Source organism: Xenopus tropicalis, chromosome 8, assembly GCF_000004195.4.
Source record: "Xenopus tropicalis strain Nigerian chromosome 8, UCB_Xtro_10.0, whole genome shotgun sequence".
In the NCBI taxonomy this organism is placed as follows: domain Eukaryota; kingdom Metazoa; phylum Chordata; class Amphibia; order Anura; family Pipidae; genus Xenopus; species Xenopus tropicalis.
Genome location: NC_030684.2, coordinates 21,091,998 through 21,118,027, shown reverse-complemented (window position 1 = coordinate 21,118,027; position 26,030 = coordinate 21,091,998). Strand labels below are relative to the sequence as shown.

Sequence of the window (26,030 nt, the reverse complement as noted above, 5' to 3'; positions counted from 1 at the left end):
GTGTTTTTCATTGATTCTGAGGAAGGCAAAAAAAACCTCTGAGAAGCTTTGAGCCAATCTGCTTCATTAGAGGGAAAAATTCCTTCCTGACTCCTTAACGGCAATCGGATTTGCTCCCAGAATCAATGCCTTCACCCTGCTTGCCATAATCAAGGGAAGCAGGGTGAGGGAAACAAGGGAATATGGTAGCATACACACCATTCCATTGGGCCCCAGGCAGCCTGCAGACCCCGGCTCCTGCAGTCTGAGGGATGGATGGAAAGGGAATGCAGTTTTTACCAAGCACCTTAAGGATCTCTTGTGTATGAACCATATTTTAGATGAAAGGGGGAGCACCGCTGGTGGAATTACGGTGGATGGGAGTGCAGGCACCGCTGGTGGAATTACGGTGGATGGGAGTGCAGGCACCGCTGGTGGAATTACGGTGGATGGGAGTGCAGGCACCGCTGGTGGAATTACGGTGGATGGGAGTGCAGGCACCGCTGGTGGAATTACGGTGGATGGGAGTGCAGGCACCGCTGGTGGAATTGCGGTTGATAGGAGAGAAGGTGGATCTGGGCGGATTTTACCTTTTGCCTTTTAGTTCCGAGGGCCACCTGCAAAAGTCAAACAAAAGAACTTATTTATACCTTAGCAAGCGATATCCCTGGAGAAACCCTATTACACTTAGGGGCACATTAATATCAAATCGGGCGCTGAAGCAAAATTAAAACACTGAACAAGTGGGTATTTTTCCCCACAACGTTGGCATCTTACATGAGCTTCACACATTGCACAAAATCTGAGAATTGCAATTGATTTCAATCCATCAGCCCCTTTCCATTACAAAATAGCCATCATTTAGGGAATATTTCCATTTCAGCAAACAGCATAGAAAGAAAAAAATGAAAGAAGGATGGATTCTATACTGCACCTTAATATCTCTCGCTGTTCCGCGTCAGGATGACCTTGTTGATAGCCTCTAGGTCTTTGTAGAGGTCCTTTAGGTGGGCTTTGATGTACCTGTAGTCCCCTCGGAAGTCGGCCTTCAGGCGAAATTGCCACCACTTTGTGATCTTCACACAATCCCTTGCCATCCACAGATCATAGAGTGCCATCCTGATGTCTCCTCTTATCTGTTCCCTAATGCACTCCAAATAGGGACCCGCCCGTGGATCTTCAAAATCCCTGATCTCGAAGATGTCCCGATCAGGGGGGATCCACCATGAGATCTACAGAAATGCAGGAAACAAGAAGACATTAAGGTCTCCAGCAGGTTTTCTTTAATCCTCAGTAATAATAATTAGAATTTCTTAGCCCACATACCACAGCAATGTGTATTTATTAGCACTAGGGGCGCTTACCTTCCCATAGCGGTACTCGTAGTACTGCCGGCTGCTGGCACTCATGCCCATCTCTGCTGCCTCTGTCATATAAAATAGAGATTTGGGAAGGTTAGAGTTAATCTAAAGATGTCAAATTAAAAGACCCCAAATAAACACAGTAAAGATCAGAGTTAGGGGTAGAACTCCATGGATGTGCCTCTTGTTTAACCTCATCTACTATGTAATACATATTGCAGAGGGAAAAATGCTGGTTCCTTACCAGTTGAACCACAATGGGTCCGGCAGGTTCTTCTTGTTCTTCTGCTGTGGAGAAAAGGTGTAGTCTTTAAAAAGACTTTTGTGTGTCTTCTTCTGTATCTTCTTCTATATCGCAAGGATGGTAGGAGTCGCTGCAAATCTCTCAAATCGCTCTATTTCTCAAGTCTCTCAAATCGCTCTATTTCAGGAGAGAGAAGAGACTGTGAGCTCTTGTGATCCTCTCTGCCATTTATAGCAGTATATACTAGGGTTCCCTTTCTGTATCCCTCCCAGTTGTACTGCGCTACTGAATATGTTTGCTGCTCTATAAATAACCAGTAGCACCAATTATTAGAAGCTTTAATAGAATGAAGAATTTGATTGGGAGAGATACAAACGTTTGGTGCAAAGAAGGGCTCCGGACAGCGCTGCCAACCAAGCGTGGGTCCTGGTGTCACAGTGCTTTTAGGGGGCTGTACAGGCTGATGGGAAAAGATCAACCCCATTCATTTCTGTGCCAATTGCTTTGCTTTGCAAGGAAAAATGTATTGAAATGTATTCAGTTAAATGTTAAGGTTGCTACATGAGAGCAGGGCAGATACCCGGGGCAAAGGGGCAGAACTCTAAGGAGCCTGTCAATACTGGGAGGAAAAATGTATGTATTGTATGGCCTCCAAATGTTTATGGGGTCCCCAGTCAAAAAAAAATATATATATTTGCTTCAGAACTGCAAAACTGCCAAACCCTGTGTCTGTGTCTCCCAACCAGCGCTAAGATTAATGTCATCTCTAAAATTCTCCAAATTCACTAAAATCTGTGAGAGGAGCAACATCCGCTAGTCTAGGGGGGCATCACCCAACTATTTCCCATCTTTTTTTAGCTAAAATAAGGGTTATTTGGCAAAAAATCTCTCAGGGGATTCAGACTTACCTCTCGCCACAAAGTCAACCAACGGACAAAACCAACTGTCACATTGCTGTGTGTGAAGTCATCTCTGGTCACATGTCATGAAATGTTTGTTTGTCATAACATTTACAGACAACTTTAAAACCATTGGGTTTTTGTAACACTACAAAAGAGTTTCTGAGTGGGGCTTCCCTTTAATGTTACTGCTAAATACATGGTGATAGCGAGTGGCAGAATAAATATATAAAGAGACAACAAATAGAGCATCTGATCAAATCCATATTTCTTTGTGACAAGGCACCTAATAAAGACAATATTGATATTAGACAGGAACGTTAGAGATAAGCTGTTTGCATCTCCTGCCTATAGCCCATTGCATTCAGATTTGGCTACATTTTGATAGCTATTGCTATGCAACTTGTAGATATATAATATATATTATTGCACTCACGGTACATGTATTATTCATTTAACGGCCCTTTTCTCTTAATATGTTATTACTAACTTGTGTGTTATCTGAAAAAAGTTGCGAAGATTGTGAATCATTGCTGGTGGCAGAAATATATGAAACAATGTATAAATACTAAATGACTGATATGATGATTTGTCGTGTTTATAATGAAACTATCCAACGCATTGAAACAATATATTTATTTAAACCAGACTGGCCGTACAGGACATCCCAGCAAAGTCCCATTCAATGGGGTTTGTTATGATTTGCGGTTGTGACAGGGGTTGAGGGACATCTAGATCTGAGAGAGGGCCTGAGAGGGGGCTTCTAATTCCAATATTACTATAACGCACCGTTTAGGCCTGCTGGGAAATGATTGAGTGGGAATGTAAGGGATTGGGGAATTTCATGCATTTAAAAGCAAAATATCCAGGCTCCTAAATTTAGATTAAGAGCAGTTAAGAATCTCAACGGATGGAATTGATAGATGGATTGTACGATTGAAGCAACTGTTATTGAGAGTGTTAGTGGGAGATGTAACCCAGGGCTGTGCTCAGGCCGGAGGGGTAACTGTAGGGCTTGCCCCCTCTTGGGGTCTGGAATGATAGTTTAAATATATGTTTTACGAAAATGTCTTGAAATGATATTCTGTGGAGCCCACTAACTTCTGTTTATGCGCTACAGAGCTGTTTTGGGGCTTATTATTGCCCATGGCAATTTAGCTAAAATAAACCTCATACACATATTGTTTTTGTTTATTTCACAACATATGTTCCTTAGGGAGAAGATGATGAAATGTGGATGTGCGCATATATGGGGTACAAGCTGAGCACAGAGAGCTGTCAGAGTAACATTTTAGCCCAAGCGCAGTGTAAGTGCCTGGCAGGTTTCTGATCTGAAGGCAGGCTGCCCTGCTTGTATTGGCTCAAATTATATATTTAATGGAAGCGCTTTGTGGGTCTGTTCAGAAATTCAGAGGTTTGTAGCTATAGAAATCTATATAACTGGGGATTTCTATCCTTTTAGTATTATGTAGCGAGTCATATTCTGAGACAATTTGCAATTGGTCTTCATTTTTTATTATTTGTAGTTTAATTCAATTTTTGTTTAGCAACTTTCAGATTGTCAACAACTGTCTGGTTGCTAGGTTGCTTACCTTAGCAACCAGAAGTGGTTTGAATGAGAGACTGATATATGAGTAGGAGGAGACAAAATAGAAATAGAAGAAATAGAAAAAAGAGTTATAAAAAGTAACAATAGAGCTGTAGCCTCACAGAGCAATAGTTTTTGGGCTCTTGGGTCAGTGACCCCTATTTGAAAGCTGCAAAGAGGTTGAAGAAGAAGGCAAATAATTAGCACAGTATAAGAAATAAATAATAAAAACCAATCAAAGATTTGCTTAGAATTGGCCACTCTATAGCATACTAAAAGTTTAGTAGCATGTTGATCCAGGGACTTGGGTTGCCATCTGGCTGATGTTTCACGGCTCTAGCTGGTAAAATATCGGCCAAGGCCTGGACCGGTATTAGCGGAAATGTACTTGGGTCTGTCGAGGGGGGTGGGGGGAGGAGATTTGTAGTGTTACTTGGAGCTATAAATTCCCGGTGGGACAGAATGCTGCCCGTCTCCCCCTGTGCCATTACCCTTAGACTGGGTCACTGTTTTACTTTGTATTCTGTGAGATCAGTTTCCCGCGGGATCTGTAGGGCTGCGCAGTGATCAGTCAGATCCTTACCGTACTCTAGCGCTCACATTCTGTATTCCCTTCTACTGTTCTGCCGTAATGAGCCGAGTATATTAACGTCAGTGAATTGTTCTCTCCGGTAAAAAGCAACTCAGACACAGGGGGAAGATAGAATCTCCTAGAGCTCCATGAGGCGTGAGAACCTTGCTTCTGGGGCAGCAAACAGTCACCATTGGTAAGTTTAAAGGGCAAGGAAACCCAGACTCAACCAATGCTCCTTATTACTTATTTATTAGGTTATTATTTCATTTCATGGCTACTGTGTATGCGCGGGAGAGTGAATACAAGTGACCAAATTATCTTTGCTTGACTGTTATAATGCTGGTTCTTTCATTCTCCATGATTTCAGCGGAATATCCATAGAAGGATAAGCCTTCTTGTTCTGTGGCCTCAACATGAAGGCCAGTGAGGGTCAATTGGGAAGACTGGCCATTTGCCCTCCTAGATGCACCTGAAAGCCCAGCAGTTCAGTTGGGGAGACATTTAGGCTCAATATGTAATTGCTGCCCTTGATATTCCTGACACAGTAAATGACCCACTATATCTGTACTTATTTCCTTAGTTGAGGTGGGGCCATGACCAGAGGTTGGACCTTCATGGAGCGGCTCGGTCAATTGTTGAACCTTTGAGAGGAGCTTGAAATGAAACTTCTGACAAGCACTGCCCTAAGGTAAGATGGTGGCACAAGAGGAAGGTCTTGTTCTTCCTCCAGTATCTGGGTCCAATGAAAGGCTCAGTGATCAGATCGGCCCTATTTGGCCCAGAATGTGGATCTGTTTGGCATCAGACTCACAAATGTGTATTTAGTAGATGTAAAATCCAAATGACTGTAAACTAGATTTATTTACTATGATATGAGCACTCTGGCCTCTGCACTAGGAAGGGGCTCCCAGTGTGGGGGCCAATGCACTGGATATGGTGAAACAGTTTTTAGGGAAAAGGGATTCTTTAAGATATGATATGCAGTTAGGGTTACCAGACTAGAAAATCCAGTTGGAAGGGCTGCGCTGATTACAATTTCTTCAACATGCCCTTCAACATGCATGTATTATATATGTACCTGAATTTTCAAGTGACCTGTAAACTGTGCCCTTAGCCTTTGCCCTGTGTTGGTCAGATAGCTGCAATGGGCTCTGCCATCAGTGGGCCTGGTAGCTCAGAGCTGCTGGAATAAGTTTCCCCACATTGTCATGTTATTTTTACAGCAGCAGAACACTTAATAATGCATTGTTTCTCTTTATACAATTCAAGAAAATACTTGCTATGCTGAGTATTCACAATATAAAACTCTCTGCATTTGTACATTACAGAGTCCAACTGCTGTTATTTAACTACTGTACATTTGGGGCAGATTTAGCAAAATATGAGTTTAATACAAATTTACCCACATTCTGTTCATTCCCATAGGATTTTTTGAAGTGTATTTATCAAAAGGTAAAAGTTTGAGTTCACCATTTGATAAATAAAAAGTCTAAAAATCCCAAAGGAATGAATAGAAAGTAGGTGAATTTTCCTGTGGTGGGCTCACACTTTAATAAATCTGCCCCTTAGTAATGAAGTGGAGGTCATTCCAGCAGCGCCCGGCCAACTCGGCCGCCTCTGCGTACAGCTTTAGGGTAACGGCACAGAGGCAGATTCAGGATATTTTGTCGACTAAGCAATTGCAGCTCAGTGTGTGGCCAACAAATTGCTCAAAATCACCCACATTATTGTCCGTGGCAATCACCACAAAATGACTGTCACGTGGCCCCCGGTCCAGGCAATTCCCATGGAAACGAATGGGGGTGATTCCAAGCGTTTTTACCATTAGTCTGTACAGCCCACTTTGTGACAAACTGCATATTGTGTTGGAACTGCATATTGTGTTGAGCTGTCTGCTTGATCAGAATGGTTTTGTTCTTTCTGCTTCCAGGTTGGATCTGGCTGAACTGTCTATGGGAGATAAAGGCACAGGATCACAGGTGCATGATGGGAAAGCGATTCACATTTGAATCCTGAGCGAGAAGGAGCCATGTGAGCAAGTCGTATTGTTTGGTGTTCGGGCCGCGCAGCGCAGGAGGAGTTCCATCACTATACCATTAACTGAGAGACTTCAAAACCCAATAGGACTTTGCCTGGGAGTCCCTGCCCTTTGTACCTATTGTGACCAGCCCATTCTGGAACCCTGCTCCGCTGTGTAGGAGTTTTCTAGTGCATTTTACTGCTGAGCCATGGGAAGCCTTTTTTTCTGCTTGCTGTGACCCAAGGTTTGTATACTAGACTCTGCCTTGCCTGCTGCCTGCCCTGACGGCCAACTTCCAATCTGTATCTTCCAATAAAATCAAAACTTGTTTCTTTCAAATTCCTGACCTTTATTTGGAATGCTTATCATCCGATTTTAATTAACATCTCAGTATTCCAGCTACTTTTTCTGTCTCACATGCTCTGTGAGCAATAATGTATCTTTTCTGCACAATTGTGGAGTGGTTGCTTAGTGCACAGCTTAGAGGTAACATATAAATAATTGGATGTAGTCAGAGAAGAGGATCCCCTGAGCTAGAATATGAGCAGCCAATAGTGACAACAAGAAGTGTTAGTAGGCATAGGTATCCATGCAAGTGTGGAGCATGAAGGGTCACATGTACGTAGGGTGTACTCAACAGAACTGTTGGGTATAGTTGCATGCAAAGTAAGACCTACCTGCCACCACCTAGCAGTCACTTTGTATTTGTAGCTCAGCAAGATCCAGAGGGAGGCAATGGATTTTGTGCACCCCTAATAAAAGGCTAGAAGACTCATGAGTAAATGGCGCACATAGTGCCAAGTGCTTTTTTGGATGCAATTTGCTATTTTCCCCCACAATTACAGCATCATTGTGCCTGTGTGCCAAGCTGCGAATGATGTTATTAACGGCAATAGCATGGGATTATGAACAAGTCAGTAGTGCTGATTGGCCAGCCCCCTAGTGGAACCCTGAAATGCCCCAGCTTGAAATGATTCCAGGGTTCTCTTGCATCAATTCCTACACTTGTGCATATCATTCATTAGAGCAGGCTGGTTGGGCACATTAGTGCTCCCCACAAGTACTCGCTCGTTTGCACATTAGCGCTCCCCGCGAGTAGCAAGTACACGCAAGTGCAAGGAGCATGTATGGGGCGAGTACCTTTTATGAATGCTGTTGATGTTTTTTCAAATATAGAGGGGGTTTGCCAGGTCGGCCTTTGGTATTGCACTTGTAATCCTGTCTCAGTTTGCACTACTGAATCAGGTCCATAAATATTTGGACAGAGACAACTTTTTTCTAATTTTGGTTTTGTACAACTGACATTTTTATGCAATCGTTTTGTTCACCCCGCTGAATTAAAGCTAAAAGTCTGTACTTCAACTGCATCTGAGTTGTTTCATTTAAAATTCATTGTGATCCCCGTATGGTTGTAATAGGATTCTCACTGGGGAGGGGTGGCAAGGGGGGGACTTACTGGATAACTATATTTTTTTGAATAACAGCAGATTTCTCATATTTGACAACTGTTATTAATATTTTTTCCTCTCAGTAAACTAACTGCCTGCGTGTCAGTGGGCCCTCTTGCCCACCCAGCCATTTGCCTTGTATGCCTATACCGTGGCCATTACTCAATTCTATAGAGAAGAAATGGAGGAAAGGATAGATAATAGTATGAAAAAAGAAGTAATTAAGAGACTACAGAAAGTGAGTGAACAGAGAAGGGGAGAGTGGGCCTAAGGTCTAAGCCAGTGATCCCCAACCAGTGGCTCCGGGGCAACATGTTGCTCCCCAACCCCTTGGGTGTTGCTCTCAGTGCCCCCAAACCAGGGAGTTATTTTTGAATTCCTGACTTGGGGGCAAGTTTTGGTTGAATAAAAACAAGATTTCCTACCAAATAAAGTCCCTGTAAGCTGATAGTGTGCATAGAGGCTGCCTAATGGCCAAACATTTTATTTTTTACTCAGGTAAGTTTATTGAGAAAGCCTATAACAATGCAAATTGACAATTGCTTCTGACAGTTATGACTCGGAGCTTAGTGTTACACCCACATCGCAGAAAGATTATTTTACAGAGCATCAACATTTTATATCCAGGTGACTAAGTGTTAATACATTGGTTTCTATAATATATTATTATAGGCGTTGTTCCATTTATTCCAAATTGCCACATATTTATTGTGATTTCCATTTTTTGTGTAAGCGGCTTTTTCAATGTTACACAAGTCCCCAACCGAGTTATACCATTGGTTATAGGATCAGGGCATTTCCAGAGTCGTGTGATCCCTTTTCTGGCTATAAATAGGACTTTCTGCAAAAATTGTACATCTGTTTTAGGTCATTTTAATGATGTGGTTACCCATAGTAGACACAGTTCCGGTGCTCTAGGGATTGGATATTGTAGTAACTCAGATAGGGCACCTAGAATTTAATAAATATTCAGTTTGTTGCAGGACCATAGTGTATGTATAAGCGTACCCTCCTCATGACCACATCTGTTACACATCAATTTTGTGTAGCCTGACCTTGGTTAGGTAGGCCATATGGATAATGTAGAGTTGGAACAGTCTGTATTTATAGTTTAGCGACACCTGGGTTGGGGTCTTACGCGTTTGCTGCCATTGACAACCAGTGAGGATGGGGAGGTCTTTTTCCCAATTGATTTGCGATCTGGGTATACTTTTATGCACCTTTTGCTTTAGCAGCATCGTATATAGGTTAGATATGAGCCCCTTGTTATTTGGAGAAACTGATTGTTAAGTATATGGAACCAGATTGGACTGACAGACCAATGGGTGGTTGTTGGAGGGTTACAGATTGTTAGCACTGCCAGCATTGGGGCATGGTCTGAGATGCCCCTGGGTAAGTATTTAGTTTGTGAGACTTTAGGAAGGAGACGTTTGCCGACATCATGTCTAGCCGTGAGAGAACATTATGGGAAGCAGAGAAGCAGGAAAACTGTTTCTCTTGCGGGTGGTGGTGCCTCCAAATCTCATGCAAAGTTCCTCCATTAGATATCGGAGGTTAGTGGGGGGTTCAGTTATGTTTGATCCTACTTTACGTAAACGATTGGTTTCTGGATTGAGGATAGTATTAAAGTCCCCAACTAGTAGGCTAAGGGCAGAGTATTCTGCCCATGTTTTAATGCAGTCGTCTGCATAGGGGGGCGCTATATACATGTTTTCTAACACCAGCTCACGTTGCCCATGTTGTATAAAAATGTATCTGCCCTTTTGGTCTATGCTTAGGTTCTCCAGCTTAAAGGGTATTTGTTTATGCACTAAGATTGATACCCCTGGCGAGTATACTGAGTAGGATGAGTGGTACGCCCACCCTATCCAAGGGCGTTTAAGCGCCAGTGTTTTGCTGCCCACCAAGAGGGTTTCTTGCAGAAATGCAGTATGTATTTTGTTGCGTTTGAAAAAATCAAGTACTTGCTTACGCTTGATGGGGTTGTTGAGACCCCGTACATTCCAAGTCAGAACATTAACCGCCATTAGCAGTTTGTGGGTATGGTGTACTTGCGCATATTGCTGGATCTAGTAAATCCTGCGCCTGCATCCAGATCCATTCATATTTGGCACCTGAGTTAAAACCATAACTTAAAAACTTGAAACCTTTATGCGTAACATTGCATAACCTGCCCTGCCCCTCCCTTTAGGGTGCGTCGTTTCTCGAGTCAAGCCATTGGTTCAGGTCCTGCGGCGAAGTGAAGAACAGGTTGCTGCCATTAGTTGAGACACGGAGCCTTGCTGGGTAAAACATGGCGTATTGGATGTTTTCTGCTCGTAGTCTCCATTTTGCATCCTGGAATTCGGCTCTCAGCTTTTGTACTTCGGACGAGAAGTCGGCATAGATGGAGATTTTCCTGGCTCGGTATTGCAGATTATATTTTCCCCTGGCCATGCGAAGGATGGAATCTCTGTCAATCGCGGTTAGTATGCGTGCCAGAAGGGGTCTAGGCGGTGCGCCCGGTGGTGGTTTTGTCGGAACTCTGTGTGCCCGTGTCACAGCAAAGGTGCCCGACAGCTTGTTTTTATCAAAGTTGTTTAGAAGCCACGTTGTAATGAACTCCGGTGCCGTACCTTCCGCTCTTTCAGGGAAGCCGACCAAGCGTAGGTTGTTACGCCTGAGCCTATTCTCCAGGTCATGTGATTGCGCCATGCAGCTTTGGACATCTTTACAGAGGTTCTGCATTGTTTGCTGAACTGGGGCACAGGCGCCCTCTCGCTCGCTGAGACGCTGTTCTGTAGCAGCAGTACGTTCCCACAATTTTTGGAGATCTTGCCTGATTATGGATAGATCCAGTTTAATTTCTTCTGTTTTGGCGTTTATCAGCGTGGTGCAGACCTCTTTAGTAGATTTTATTTCTGTAATTACATCAAGTAGAGTAAGCGGTTCAGAAAATTGAATATATAAACGCTTTACTGCTCACACGGCACGATGCGTCAATCCCCAATAGCCCACCGCCTGGCTTTTTGAAATATCACAGAAAAAGAGGAGAGCACCTTCACGCATATGAATTGGTGCTTGAAAATATCCAGCCAAATTACTTTAGATCACCATTTATTTCCTTTTACAAAATATTTATAGAAAAGTCCATAATTAGAGAAAAGTCCATAGTTAGAAAAATCTGTATAAAAAATTTCTTAGATGATCCAACCATCGTGCACAAAGAACTGTGAAAAAATCAAGGATTCCAGGGTGGTTTTGGAAACTGCCCTTCCCCAGAGTAATATACATGCCCAGGCAGTTGCCAGTATGGTGGGGAATCATCCAAAACCCCTGCTGTTCCAGGGAGAGTATAACCACTTTAATTCATTAAATGGGTGTCCAGGCTCAATGTTATACAGATGTTGTATGTGGAATTCTGCTCAACAAGATACTACTCTGGAATATTTTTGACAAACACTTTCTCCAGTAACAATTAATGAGATTTTTATCAATATCATGTAAAACTCACCTTCATCTATTTATTGCAATTTACAACTGTACAAGCCACAAGCTCATTGGATGTTTGGCTCATCACCATTTGTAACATTTGTGTGTGGCTGCCAAGTAAAACATGCTGGGGATCCCTGGTCTAGATAATATGTTCTGATTTTCTGGCCCCTCATGGTGAGCATTATGCTCCAGGAGTTGCTCCAGCTCCGCCTGATATTAATGTGCTTAGACATAAGGCCAATGCCGCACCAAATGTATGGCGCATATTTTCGGCAAGCAAAAAGACATGCTATGCCAATCCAAAGTAACTGGGGGTAGAATCCTGTGCAAAAACACTTTTGGAGATGTGGCCCTAAGGCCCAAAACACACGACCTGAACTTGCATTTTTACTTGCATTGACCCACGACCTGACTTGACCTGCAACTGCCTTATCCGCAACCTTAACTGTGACCCGCTGACCGCCATTAAACAGGACGTGCTTTTGCTTCAAGCTGGAAGTGGCATAATCAGAATTGTTTAAAGGGGAAGGAAAGGTACAGGTATGGGATCCCTTATCCGGAAACCCGTTATCCAGAAAGCTCCGAATTACGGAAAGCCTGTCTCCGATAGACTCCAAATAATTCAGAAATGTAGTAATAAAACAGTACCTGTACTTGATCCCAACTAAGATATAATTACCCCTTATTGGGGGCAGAACAGCCCTATTGGGTTTATTTAATGGTTAAATGATTCCCTTTTCTCTGTAATAATAAAACAGTACCTGTACTTGATCCCAACTAAGATATAATTACCCCTTATTGGATGCAAAACAATCCTATTGGGTTTAATTAATGTTTTATTGTTTTTAGTAGGTATGGAGATCCAAATTACGGAAAGACCCCTTATCTGGAATACCCTTGGTCCTGAGCATTCTGGATAACGGGTCCTATACCTGTATAATCACTGGGGAGTGGCGAAATGTTAGGCACCCCCCCAGTGATTGTAACAGACCCGCTGCAGAACCCTAACTGTTAGCCTGGGAAACCATTGTGGAACAGACACATTTACAATGTACAATTTTGCGCCAGCCCAGTTGCAGGCACACACCATGGACTCCGGCACAGGAATGTATACTTACATGTTTCCACTCTGAAATCTGGCGTGTGTGCCTGCACCAGGGCCGACACAATGGTTCAGAGTGCAGGCGAGGAGGAAGGGCCTGTGTGGCTTCAGCCTTTATGTACTCAGGAATGCATGCCCCCTTATAAACCCAGAAATCCAAAGTCCTCACTACAACAACTATTTGTAACTCTATTAAACCAAGCTTGGCTTTTTGAGGTACTTGTGCCTAAAGACGCTCCGCACTCTTGTATGACATGAAGTGCAATTGCATCTGTCTGTTTGGATGAATCGCAAGCAAGTGCTCCTGGAACCCTTCAGCTTCCATCTCAAATATGGCAGCAATTCCATGGTTTCCACTGCAGCTCGTGCAGCACAATTGCGCCTATACAATAATGCCCGAATGTCACTTTGACACCAACACCGGAAATTATCCACAGTGACTTTGCATCCAAATTGTGTAAAAATGCAAGGGCGATTGTGCAATTGCATCAGCTCCCCTGTGCCAAACATTGCACTGTGGGAAAAGCGATGCATTTTGGTGAATTGCATTTGAAATTGCACTTTGCACACTGCACTCGCATTTAGAAATGAACCCTTCTTTGTGACAATGCCTCAAAACCAGTATTCACTTTGCAGCACTATATAGTCACAGGAAATGTTTGTATTAATCCTAGTGTTTGCTCCTGTTTGTGTCTTTGCTTCTTTCCTGGCTAAAAAGGAACCACAGTCCGACTATAGTTTACTGACAAAACTCAAGATATAAAGTCAAGCAACAGTGTAATAGTCACAAACTACATAGCAGGGCAGATTCCTATTTACCCCATTTATGTCGCTACTCATTGAAGATCTAGATGTGAGTGACCTGATTTAGCAAGTTTGGAAATTCCTACTGTTTCCCTATCCATTCTTTTTTTCAATTACATTTTTTTAATAGCACCAATAAGTCATTCAGGTTATTGCAGTAGATCTTTGCTCTACATTCTGCCCTCGTTCCTGTCAACCCTCAAATTCACATTTACTTCCCCAGCCATCCAAGATGTTTTCAGAGAGCAGAAGCTACCCATCAAGAATAAAGAGAAAGTTATGATCATGCCAATGAAAGATTATATTCAGGGTTCCGACAGAATGTTGCAGGGAACGCTGACATCTTTTGGGTATAGTTCATTTCCACTTAATCAGTGCTGACAGGAGTAAAGCAAAGGTTTCCAGCTTGTCAAGGAAGTTATCTTAGTGGGTCTCTGCCTGGGGGGTGTTATCGAAAGGATCTCCAGGTAGAATTTGCCAGTGGTCAAACACACACTGAGGGAAGGCCTGGCCACCAGTGTTTGATGTAAGTCAGCAGTGAAAGCAAATGGCTCATTTACAGGCAGGTATGCCTTAACCACAAACATTGGTGTTCCAGCCACCTGGGAATTCTGTATTTTCTGTCGGCAGGGGCTGCACTATGGCACGGGCATCACGCGGCTCTCGGAACAATAATCCATCTCCTCACATTGTTGGTAGAGCACACAGTTATTAAAGGATTTTATCAAACTGCACCCTTGCTGGAAGAAACTTGATGAGGATCATTCTTTGCACTCTGAAACATACATTGGAATTTTTTGCTCTCCTTGAAGATTGTGCCGCCGGCTGGAATGGAACCCGGGACACCATTGCTGCAGGAGCCCTAAACCAAAAGTGAACTCATGCACAAGGGTGGGGCATCCGGCTTTTTGTTCCAGTCACACTCTGGGACCTATCTATACAATCGTTTTCTGCCAATGACTTTATTTCCCATGTCTCTCTCCTTGGCTGGGTGTCAGGCTAAGTTTCTACACTAGAGACCTGTCTGCCTTCTGAATGTTAGTTATTCAGGCCTAAGGCTTAAACACCAAACAGATGAATTTTGGTTGTTTGTCAACTAAACCAAAGCTGTACTGTCTTTGTAGAAATGTCAATAAATTGCCCAGGAAGTTATTTTATTTGATTGATCTCATCCCTACTTCTCCCATCCGATGCATGCACGAACACAACCCCCCCCATACGGAGCAGTGGGGAGAGGTCTCCATTACTCCGTATGGGAGCAAAATGTAAAGATTTGGCTGCAGCGGGCGGCATGCCAGCCCTAAGTTTGTGCCGCCCTAGGCCCGGGCCTTTGTGGCCTCGCCTGTCAACATACATCCTATCCAGTGCCTGGAGGGGATTGGAGAATAGTGAATAAATATGAAGGTCAGTAACAGTAATGAAGAGCCAATCACAGATTAGAAGCTTTCAAAGCTTTCAAGTGCACCCAGGTTCCTGTGTGAGTCGATTCTCCCTTAGTCCATCTCTTATTAAAGGGCCACATATGGCCGGCTCATATAGAAGTCTGATTGTCAGAACATTTTGGGCTCATTCCATCCACACGTGCAGTTGGTCTGCGCCAAAATGAACTCATTGCAGAGCGGTAGTGAGTAACTGAGAAAAGGTCTCATTTATGCCGAAATGTCCGACTCTTCCCGTCACTGTTTGAAATATGAAACGTATGAAGGTCCTCAATGACACTGGAGGAAAATTACTAAAAAGTTACCCAAAAAAAAAACTTGGCTTGTGATTAATCCTTCTTCTGGAACTCCCAGCACCCTTGGGTCCATCCCTTTTGGTTTAGCATTTAGGGGAATATTCACATATTATTCACATTATTATTTCCCACACATCTCCAGTTTGTGACACACTGGAGATTTGTTGATCGGGTCGACACATTATTGGGAGGGGCTGGGCATGACCCGGCTGTCTTGGTACATAGCGGTACTAACGACAAAATGAACGGTAGGTGGGGGACCTTAACGAGTGAGTTCAGGGATCTCGGCTCTAAAATTAAGCAAAGGTCCTCCAATGTCATTTTTTCGGAAATTTTGCCGGTGCCGCGTGCAAGTTTAGGGAGACAGCGGGAGCTTAGGGAGCTAAATGCGTGGCTAAAGTCTTGGTGTAGGAAGGAAGGGTTTGGGTTCCTAGAGCACTGGGCTGACTTTTCCTTGGGGTACAATCTATACAACCCTGACGGATTGCACCTCAATGGAAGGGGGTCTACTGTGCTAGGGGAGAGAATGGTTAAGAGGTTGGAGGAGTGTTTAAACTAGACAAGGGGGGGGTGAGCTAGAGTAGTAATCTCCGCTGCATGCTGGCTAATGCGCGTAGCTTGTCGGGTAAATTAGGGGAGTTGCAGGCTATTGCATGTATTGAAAATTATGATTTAATTGGTATCACTGAGACCTGGTGGGATGATAAATGCGACTGGGCTGTGAATTTAAATGGGTATACGCTTTTTAGGAGGGACATAGGGATTAAAAAGGGTGGAGGGGTTTGTCTCTATGTAAAGTCAGATTTAAAGCCATGTAATAAAGACATTACCAATGAAAACGTTGAATCTCTTTGGGTAGAAATTTCAGTAGGGCTGAAGGTCACAAAGAAAATGATCATTGGTGTATGTTATAAACCCCCCCGTATAGATGAGGGGGATGAGTCCCAGCTATTGTTGCAAATGGAGGAGGCTTCAAAACTGGGTCAAGTTGTTATTATGGGGGACTTTAATTATCCGGACATTGACTGGAGTAATGGGGTGGCTAAGTCAGAAACAGCTAGTAGGTTTGTAAAGTTTTTATTTCAGGCGGTTCAAGAACCTACTAGGAATGACTCTATGTTGGACCTGGTGATTTCTAATAATAATGAACTCATCTCTAACATTTGTGTGGGTGAGCATTTGGGGAACAGTGATCACAACATGGTCTCCTTTGAGATAATGCTACAGAGACAGCTCTATAAGGGAGTAACTAAAACGCTCAATTTTAGACGTGCAGACTTTGCCAGTATAAGGGCATCTCTGCAATGTGTCAACTGGGAAAGGCTTTTCATGGGGTTAGACACAGAAGGAAAATGGAACATCTTTAAAACATTGCTTTGCAAGTATACACAACAGTATATCCCCCTTGTAAGCAAGGAGAGGCATCGCAAAGCAAAACCTTTATGGCTGAATAAAAGAGTTAAGGTCGAGGTTGGTAAGAAAAAACGTGCTTTTAGGGCATTCAAGTTAGCTGGGACAGCGGAAACTTTCATCAGGTACAAGGAAGCAAATAAAGCAGCAAAAAAGCTATCAAGCAAGCTAAAATAGAGATGGAAAGGGATATTGCAGCTAGGAGTAAAAAGAATCCTAAATTATTTTTTAATTATGTGAATAGTAAAAAAATGAAGCAAGAAGGGGTGGGAACTTTATTATCACGGGGGGGTACGTTGGTTGATGAGAACGGGGAAAAAGCTGAAATTTTTCATCTGTCTATAAATCTGAGGAGCCAGATAATGAAGGCTTCCCTTGTAATATACCCAGTGCTAGTAATTTAGCTACTGACGCGTGGGTCACTCGGGGGGAATTCAAAAGAGACTTGAACATGTAAAGGTAAACAAAGGTCCAGGGCCGGATGGGATTCATCCCAGGGTATTAAATGAGCTGAGCGCTGTGATTGCCAAACCTCTTCACTTAATTTTTCAGGATTCGTTGAGGTCTGGCATGGTGCCAAGAGACTGGCGGATTGCTAATGTGGTGCCGTTATTTAAAAAGGGATCCCGTTCTCAGCCTGAAAACTATAGGCCTGTTAGTCTGACATCAGTAGTAGGAAAACTTTTGGAAGGGGTAATAAGGGATAGGGTACTTGAATACATTGCAGTTCACAATACTATTAGTTTGTGCCAGCATGGTTTTATGCGTAACAGATCTTGCCAGACTAATTTAGTCGCCTTTTATGAGGAGGTGAGCAGGAACCTTGATGCTGGAATGGCAGTTGATGTCATCTACTTAGATTTTGCTAAAGCGTTTGATACAGTACCTCACAGAAGGTTAATGATCAAATTAAGGAATATTGGCCTAGAACATAATATTTGTAATTGGATAGAGAACTGGCTGAAGGATAAAGAGTTGGGGGTAAATGGAACATTTTCTAATTGGACCAGTGTGGTTAGTGGAGTACCGCAGGGGTCAGTCCTTGGGCCTTTGCTTTTTAACTTGTTTATTAATGACCTGGAGGGGGGCATAGACAGTACTGTTTCTATTTTTGCTGATGACACAAAATTGTGCAAAACTATAAGTTCCATGCAGGATGCTGCCGCTTTGCAGAGCGATTTGACAAAATTGGAAAACTGGGCAGCAAACTGGAAAATGAGGTTCAATGTTGATAAGTGCAAAGTTATGCACTTTGGTAGAAATAATATAAACGCGAACTATCTACTGAATGGTAGTGTGTTGGGGGTATCTTTAAGGGCTCTGGCACACGGGGAGATTAGTCGCCCGCGGCAAAACTCCCTGTTTACGGGCGAATAATCTCCCCGAGTTGCCTACCCCTGCCATCCCACTGGCGAACATGTAAGTCGCTGGCGGGATGGCAGACGCGGCGGGGCGATTTCAGGAAATCGCCGAAAAAGACTCGCGAGTAAATTCTCAATATATTGACGAATCATTTTCTAACAAAAAGAGCTACAATAACAAATCAGAATGCCGATATATATATATGTATTTGAGTTGGCACGGAGCAGGTGAATCTCTGGGCAGATTTGTTGGGGCCCCAGTACCAAACAGCCGGATGTCCAACTAGAAAGGGGAGTTTGAGAACAAACTTCATGTTGGGTTGAAAAACGTGAAATCTGATCTGTTGGCTCCGCCCACTTTTTCTAACCTTGGGCCCACAGTTATATAGTAAAAACCCCTGTGCAAAGTGTGGGGACCCTGGTTTTAATAGTGTCTGAATGGCAGCAATTTAAATTTCCCCACTGAAAGTCAACAAGTGACATTTGATTGGCAGTCGGTGGCTCCGCCCCCTTACCCACTTACCTAGGGACCCTGGGATTAATAGTTAGAGAACAGCAGCAGTTTAAATTTCCACCAATAAAAGTCAATAGGTGAATTGTGATTGGTGGTTGGTGGGCGTGCTCCCTTTTTCTAACCTTGAGTGGAAGTCCCCCAGTGACAAACAGTGGCCCCCTGGCATAGTGTGAGAATGGCAGCATTTTACATTTAATCCGATAAAATTCAATGGATGAAATCTGATTGGCTGTTAGTGACCAACTTTGCAAAGTTTGGGGGCATAAAAATTGTGAGACTGACAGCATTTTACACTTCACCATTGAAAGTAAATGTGATTGGCTGTTGGTGGCTCCACCCACATTTTTCTAACTTTGAATGGCAAATACCCAGTGACTCTGGAAAGTTTAACAACCCTGGAATTAATAAGTAATATGTATTAGTATACGTAACAGATAATAATATGGCATCAGTTTAAATATAAACCAATGAAATTTAATGGGTGGAAATGGATTGGCTCTTGGTGGCTCCGCCCATTTGTCTAACCCTGAATACGTAGTCAGCCAGTGACTGACTGCAAAGTTTGGGAACCCTGACATGAATAGTGTGAGAAAGGCAGCAATTTAAATTTAAACCAAAAAAATACAATAGGTGAAGTTTGATTGGTTGTTGGTGGCTCCACCTACTTTCTTAAACCTAAAAATGCAGTCCTCTGGTGACCCTGGGGTTAATACTGTGAGAATGGCAGCAGGTTGGATTTCCCCATTGAAAATCTATAGTTAAAATCTGATTGGCTGTTGGTGGCTTCACCCACTTTTTCTAACCGCAGTTCCCTGGTGACGAGCTCTGCAAAGTTTGGGGACCTTAGTTTTAATATTTAAAGAATGGCAGCAGCTTAAATTTAAACATATGAAGTCTATAGGTGAAATCTGATTGGCTGTTGTTGTGCCCGCCAAAGTTCTCTCACTGACCAACTGTGAAAAGTTTGGGGACCCTGGGGTTAATACCGTGAGAATGGCAGCAGGTTGGATTTCCCCATTAAAAGTCATTACATAAAATCTAATTGGCTGTTGGTGGCTCTGCCCACTTTTCCTAACCTTAAACCGCAGTTACCTGGTGCCTAACCCTGCAAAGTTTGGGGGCCCCGGCGTTATTACTGTGAGACTGGCAGCAGGTTGGATTTTTGCCGAGCCAATAGGTAAAATCTGATTGGCTGTGCACAGCTCCGGCCACTTTTGGGCATCCAACAATCATCATATTTTCATTCAGGCTGAGCCCATGACTGTGTGATTCAAGTTTGGGGGGTGTCGCCTCAAAGCTGTAAGATTGGCAGCAGTTCAAATATCTTCCTTGTCAAAATCAATGGAAATATTGGGGGGTTCGGAGCGGCACGGGGGGTGGGATCCCTTAGAAAAGCACAAGCAGCCAGCTCCGCTATAGGGCGAAGAAGTGTGGGGAGTTCGGGTGTTGTACCCCTAAACCTGTAGGAGGAGTAGCGTTTAGAAAATGGGGGGTGCTAAGAATAAGAAGCTGAAGGGGAGGAACAGTCGGGGGGTTCAGCCCAACACAATTACCCCTGAGCCCCAGCAATATCCGCACGGATTCTCTAGCCGGAACTGTACCCTCTGAGCATCACTGTACAGAACCGGCTCCAGCAGCCCCATTACATGTTATTGGCTTTCAGCCCAATCCCCTCATCTACACAATTCACTATTATAAGTGTTTATTGGGCTTCATGAACAACACAAACCCAAAGCCCATTCTCACATGAATTTATTCAGAGCCGGGAGTGCGAGGCTACCAACCAATCAGGTTGGACTCTCACGCTTAGCAAATGGCCAAACGGATTGTGGGAACCAACCTCTGAGCGATATGAAATTATCCCGTGTAAGTGATTGTATTCTACGCGGTAAAGTCGTAATTTCAAATCTAATCACTCTATTAAGCTGATTAATGAACTAATCGATCGTTTGCTCCATATTAAATATCCCATACATTAATATGTACAGTCATACAGTTCCAACAACGTTCCCAACCCTTCAACAGTTGTTCAAACCAGGGTCGGACTGGGGGGTGAAAGGCCCACCGAGCCTCCCGCCCCAGGGGCCCTGCAGGTGCCCCGCCCCAACCCCCCCCCGCAGGGGCCCCACCCCTAACCCCCCCCCCCCGCAGGGCCCCCTAACCCCCCTCACACGGCCCCCCACCCGACATCATTCCCGCGAGCGCGTAAATTTTACGCGTCAGGGGAGCAGCGGTTGGGCAGAGGGAGCACCGGCAAGGGTCGGGTCTGGGCCACCTGGGCCCACTAGAGCTGGGGCCCACCGGGATTTTTCCCAGTCTGACTCTGGTTCAAACCATACGATCGGACCTTTTCTCCAAATTTTTTTTTGTTTTTTCCTTGTATTTCTAGAAGCCTGTGTGCTTCAATCAACCAAGTGCAAGAAAATACAATGTGCTCCCTACTAAGTGCCACACAGTGTATAAGGGGGCAATGACTCGGCCTGAAAAATTGAAAAGCCAATATATGCAGGACTAGCTGGTCAAATGTCCTGAAGCCTCCTGGCCCAGAAAAGCCCTTTATCCCCGAGCAAAATGCCTGCAGGAAGTAGAATCCCCTGTGCCGTAAGGCTAAGGGGCACATTTACTTATCCACGAATGCGCAAAAAAATCGGATTGGTTTTGCCGCTGTTTACGATAGTTCGGTACGAAAATTTTGTGACTTTCGGATCGTCAATACGATATTATCGTGACTAATACGATTTTTTCGTAAGCGTTTTCGTGATATTTGCGATCTTCAGAAATTTTCGTTTCCAATCCAAATTTTTCCCATTCGGGATTTGAACTGGTGTTTTGATATAAGAGATCCCTATATCCTTCCCCCTACCGACCAAAGCAGAGAATGGGTAAAAATAGTAATAATAATATAAAATGTGGTATAACCAAAATCCCAGGGTTAGACTGGGCCTGGCTATAGTGGTGCCGGGGGCTAGAGCTGACTGGTTTTGCCCTAAACCAATATCTGTAAGTTTCAGGAGATTATATGGTTAGGGGCCCCTCTGGGATAGGGTTAGATATGGGCACTGGGATGGTTTAGCCTGGTGAGCTTTATTCACCCTTATAAGGACATTTATTTATATTATTTGTTGTTATCTGCCTTACTTCATCACCCAGTGCGCAAATAACATTCACTTAAAAAATGCTACACATATTCCAACACTTTATCTTTATGATAACATACTCCATAAAATCTTCAGATCCCCCCAGCTTAAACTGCTCCAAGAATATCTCCTGTAACCTTCCCATCCCTCATCTTCAAGGTCAATAGGCCAGAAGAAATCAAGGATAGGTTGGGGCCATAGTGTAACCTTTAACCAAAAGGCCCAGTCATTACACAGCCCAATAATAACTATAAATGACTCCTACCCAGGAGAGTAGATTGGCTATCATATCATTACAATTGAGGAGACTGGCAAATATGTAAGCAAGTAAGCAAAGTGGAATTCTGGGTATTAATTTTAATGAGATCCCAGAATACACTTTGCTATTTGCATACAAGGAAGAGACAGTCTCCTCAACTGTAACAACTTGTTAGTAAATCCACTCTATAGTCATGACGCGTTTGTTAATTATTGACGCAGTGCCGAGTACAGAAGTGCAATTGTGTTGTCCGGCCAGAGGGATGTAGGTGAGTTATCGATGTGGGTATTTGCTAAAAATAGTTGTTGACTTTGTGTGAGTTATGTCGCGTTGGGTGTGGCTGGGGCGGGTGGTGTCGCGTCGCGCTGTCGGATCGCAATTTAAGAGAAGGTCTGGTTGGGCTGCCTGGCAGGGATTGGGTCAGGTTGGGTGGGGTCCGTTGGCACTGCTGTGGGGGGTCGGGCTATTGTGGAGAGTCTAGTCGGGCCAGGCTGCCATGGGGGGCATCGGGTGGGTTCTTGTGGGGCCAGGCTGCCATGGGGAGTCGGGCTGGGCAGTGGTAGGGTCTGGTCTGGCTGTGCTGCCATGGGGGGGAAATCATGGGGAGTGAGTCAGGCTGCTGTGGGGGGGTGGGCTGGGCTGCCTGGGGGTGGGTTCTGGTCGGCTGGGGTGCTGTGGGGTGGGTCAGATGGGTCTTCTGTGGGGGAGGTCGGGTTGGGCTGCCATGGTGGGGGTTGAGTCGGACTGAGGTGCCCTGGAGGGGTCTGGTCAGGCTGCTGTGGGGGGGTCTGGTTGGGTCAGTTGGGCTGCCATGGGGGGGGGCGAGTTTCTGTAAGATATATTGAGTTGGGGGGGGGGGGGCGCGTCACGCTGCCGCGGCTCGCAATTATAGAGACAGGTCTATAGTAGGGGACGATCTGGTTGGGCTGCCATTGGGTGGGCCTGCCGTGGCAGGGATTGGGTCATTTTGGGTGGGGTCCGTTGGTGCTGCTGTGTGGGGTCAGGCTACTGTGGAGAGTCGGGCCAGGCTGCCATGGGGGGGATCGGGTGGGGCTGTGGGGGTTTCTTGTGGGGCCAGGCTGCCATGGGGAGTCGTGTCGGGCTGGGGGGGGGGCTGGTCAGGTCGTGGGGAGTAGGGTCAGGCTGCCGTGGGGGGGTCTGGGCTGCCGTGGGAAGGGTCTGGTCGGGCCGTGCCGCCAGGGGGGGTCTGTTTGGTCTTCTGTGGGGGGGGGGTTAGGCTGCCATGGTGGCAGGAGGAGTCGGGTCGGGATGCCGTTGGGGGGTCTGGTCAGGTCCTGGTGATGGGGGTGAGGCTTCCGTGGGAAGGGGTCTGGTCGGGCCGGCCGGGCTGCCGTGGTCGGGCCGGTCGGGCCAGACTGCTGGGGGGCTGCCCGACCCACCCCCACGGCAGCCCAACCAGACCCTTCCCACGGCAGCCTGGCCCGGGGGATCTGGTTGGGCCGGGCTGTCGTGGGGGGAGTCAGGCTGCTGTGGGAAGTTGGGCTGCCACCGGGGGGGGGTCGGGTGTGTGGGGCTGCCGTGGGAAGTCGGGCTGCTGCGGTGGGGGGGTGGTGTCTGGTCGGGCTAGTCTGCCGCTGGGGTGGGTTTCTGGGTGGGCCTGGCTGCCGGGGTCGGGGTCGGGGCGGGCTGCCGTGGGGGGTTCGGGTTGGGCTGCTGTGGCGAGGTGGGGGTCTGGTCGGGCTGCTGTGGGGGTGGGGGGTGTCGGGCTGCCGTTGGGGTGGGGGGTCGGGTGGGGCTGCCGTGGGAAGTCGGGCTGCCGCTGTGGGGGGGTTTTGTCTGGTCTGGCCTTGCTGCCGCAGGAGGGGGGTCGGGGCCGGCTGCAGTTCGTCAGGCTGGGCTGCCGCAGGGGGTGTGTGTCTGGTTTGGCCTGGCTGCCGCTGGAGGGGGCTCGGGGCGGGCTGCAGTGGGTCGGGCTGCCGTGGGGGGTTCGGGTCAGGCTGCCGTGGGGGGGGGTGTAGGGTCGGGGTTCCGGCAGGGTTGGGTCAGGCTGCCGCTAACATCCTCCTATGGTAGTTAGTTCACAGGATTAGGACCGTCATTTTATCTCCCATTGTAACATTTTCTAGCAGTTCCCTAAGGCAGTTTGTGAACTAATATTGGCCAATCATTTTCCTTGGATGAAAACTGCCCTTTGGTGAATATAAAATACCTATTCTGGGCTTCTGCCGAGGTCTCAGTTTGTGGGATTTACTAGTTTGTGCTGGTGCCCACTGCGCATGGTTGGCGCATGGTTGGTACATGGTTGGTACATGGTTGGCGCATGGTTGGTGCATGGTTGGTGCATGGTTAGTACATGGGTACCTAACCCACAGAAGGGCTGCTATAAATGTCATCGCTGTGTTTTGTGCAGCTTATTACTTGTTGGTGACAGTTTTGACTTCCCCCATTTGGGCAAGAGGATCAAGATCAACTTAATCTTCAAGCTTTGATGTATGTAGGAAAGGCTATTACCGCACTATATGAATGAATGGGCATAGGGCGGCCATTAAAAAGGCTGTTGCTTATAAAGACTGTGACTAAGGTTAATGTCCTTTAGGATAACAAAAACATAAGTAAAGCTTGGGATAACTGGTGGCACAACACTTTGCACAATTTGGGAATCTGACTGGGCACAGACCATACTCTACCTCCCAGGAGGGGGGGCGACAGACATAAGATGCTGCTACAATGTGAATCAGTGGATTAATCATTTACAGACTGTGGCTCTGAGGGGACTAAACTAAACACTTCTAAGTTGTTTTCTTTCATTTCCTCCCTACTATAGGGTTAGGCATCGTAATTGGACACATTACCAGCAGCATCAGTACCAGCCGCCCCGTTGGGCTCAGTCGGCACCGCACCACCAGCTGCCGTAGAACTGTCTCTCACTGCCCTGCAACACCACCAGCTGCCGTAGAACTGTCTCTCACTGCCCTGCAACACCACCAGCTGCCGTAGAACTGTCTCTCACTGCCCTGCAACACCACCAGCTGCCGTAGAACTGTCTCTCACTGCCCTGCAACACCACCAGCACTTTTGGAGATTCGGCATCGGCTCCTCTATCTAGTCGGCACCTCCCGCTCCCTCCAGATTCTTCAAGTAGTAAGTCAGGGAGAGGGTCACACAGTCAGTGGCTCCTCACCCCCCGGTTATACTCCTTACCTGCTCCTGCTGTATTTAATTATAATGTACTAGATTTTAAATATTTCATTAGATGATTGGATCTCAATATATTCATCTGTGTCTGCACCACAGACAGGCAAGATGCCAGATGTTAATCACATATAGAACATTTGGGTTAAGAATGGTCGCAAAATGTCAGCATTGAGATTTGTTTGCTCGAAAACATTAGACCCATTATGTGTTGTGAACTTGTGACGTACTGTATTTAATTCTAATGTACCAGATTGATAAATATATTGAGATCCAATCATCTAATGAAACAGTTACAAAGGGTGCAAACTGAACCCTAGAGATCTTGAGATGTTGCTGCTCTTGTTGCTCATAGAAAATGTATCGGCAAAGACAAGTAAACTGGAAGCTCCAAATATTATGTATAATGTAATATGTATCTAGTTATAGAACAGTCTGTGTCATATCTATCTATCCATACATCTATCTTTCTATCATCTATCTATTATCTATCTCTATCTTTCTATCATCTATCTATTATCTATCTCTATCTATCGTCTTTTATCTCTATCTATTTATCTTTTATCTCTATCTATTTTATCTATCTATTTTGGATCATCTATCTATCTATGCCGCAATGTATTTTACAGTTTGAATTTGTTTTAAAGTGTTGCCATGGGAATCTAAATGAATTTATATGCTGAGCTAAAGAGATACAAGGGGACATTTGTTGCAAGCACAGAATTGTAAAAATACACTGACTGATTACTGTGCAATCATGAGCCACAGTTGAGTAGTGAGTCAGTAATTGGTCTATGTTTATGTTTTTTTAATTGATATGATATCGTAATTGCCTGGGAATCATTATTTCTGGTCTTTTACTTCCCTCCCACCTGTTTTATTGTGCTGCAAATTAGTCAGTTTTTTATTTCATTAAATTGTGTGCCTTGTTTTGTGCCTTATGCCTTTATCTTGGCCCTTGGCTTGCC

At 45.1% G+C, this 26,030-nt stretch overlaps 1 long non-coding RNA gene across 6 annotated transcripts in view; it reads left to right on the top strand.

Annotated features, from left to right (window-relative positions):
• The window catches only part of LOC108645164, a 455,446-nt gene that overhangs the window by 111,660 nt on the left and 317,756 nt on the right, over positions 1-26,030 (top strand). Inside the window, exons 9-10 of one of the 6 annotated variants that reach the window (XR_004219625.1) lie at positions 5,226-5,333; positions 6,576-8,019. The exons of 4 other annotated variants lie outside the window; for them this stretch is intronic. This is a non-coding gene — a long non-coding RNA (uncharacterized LOC108645164). Of the gene's footprint in view, positions 1-5,225; positions 5,334-6,575; positions 8,020-26,030 lie in introns of those variants that run through there. One more of the 6 variants, XR_004219626.1, reaches the window with a different exon arrangement.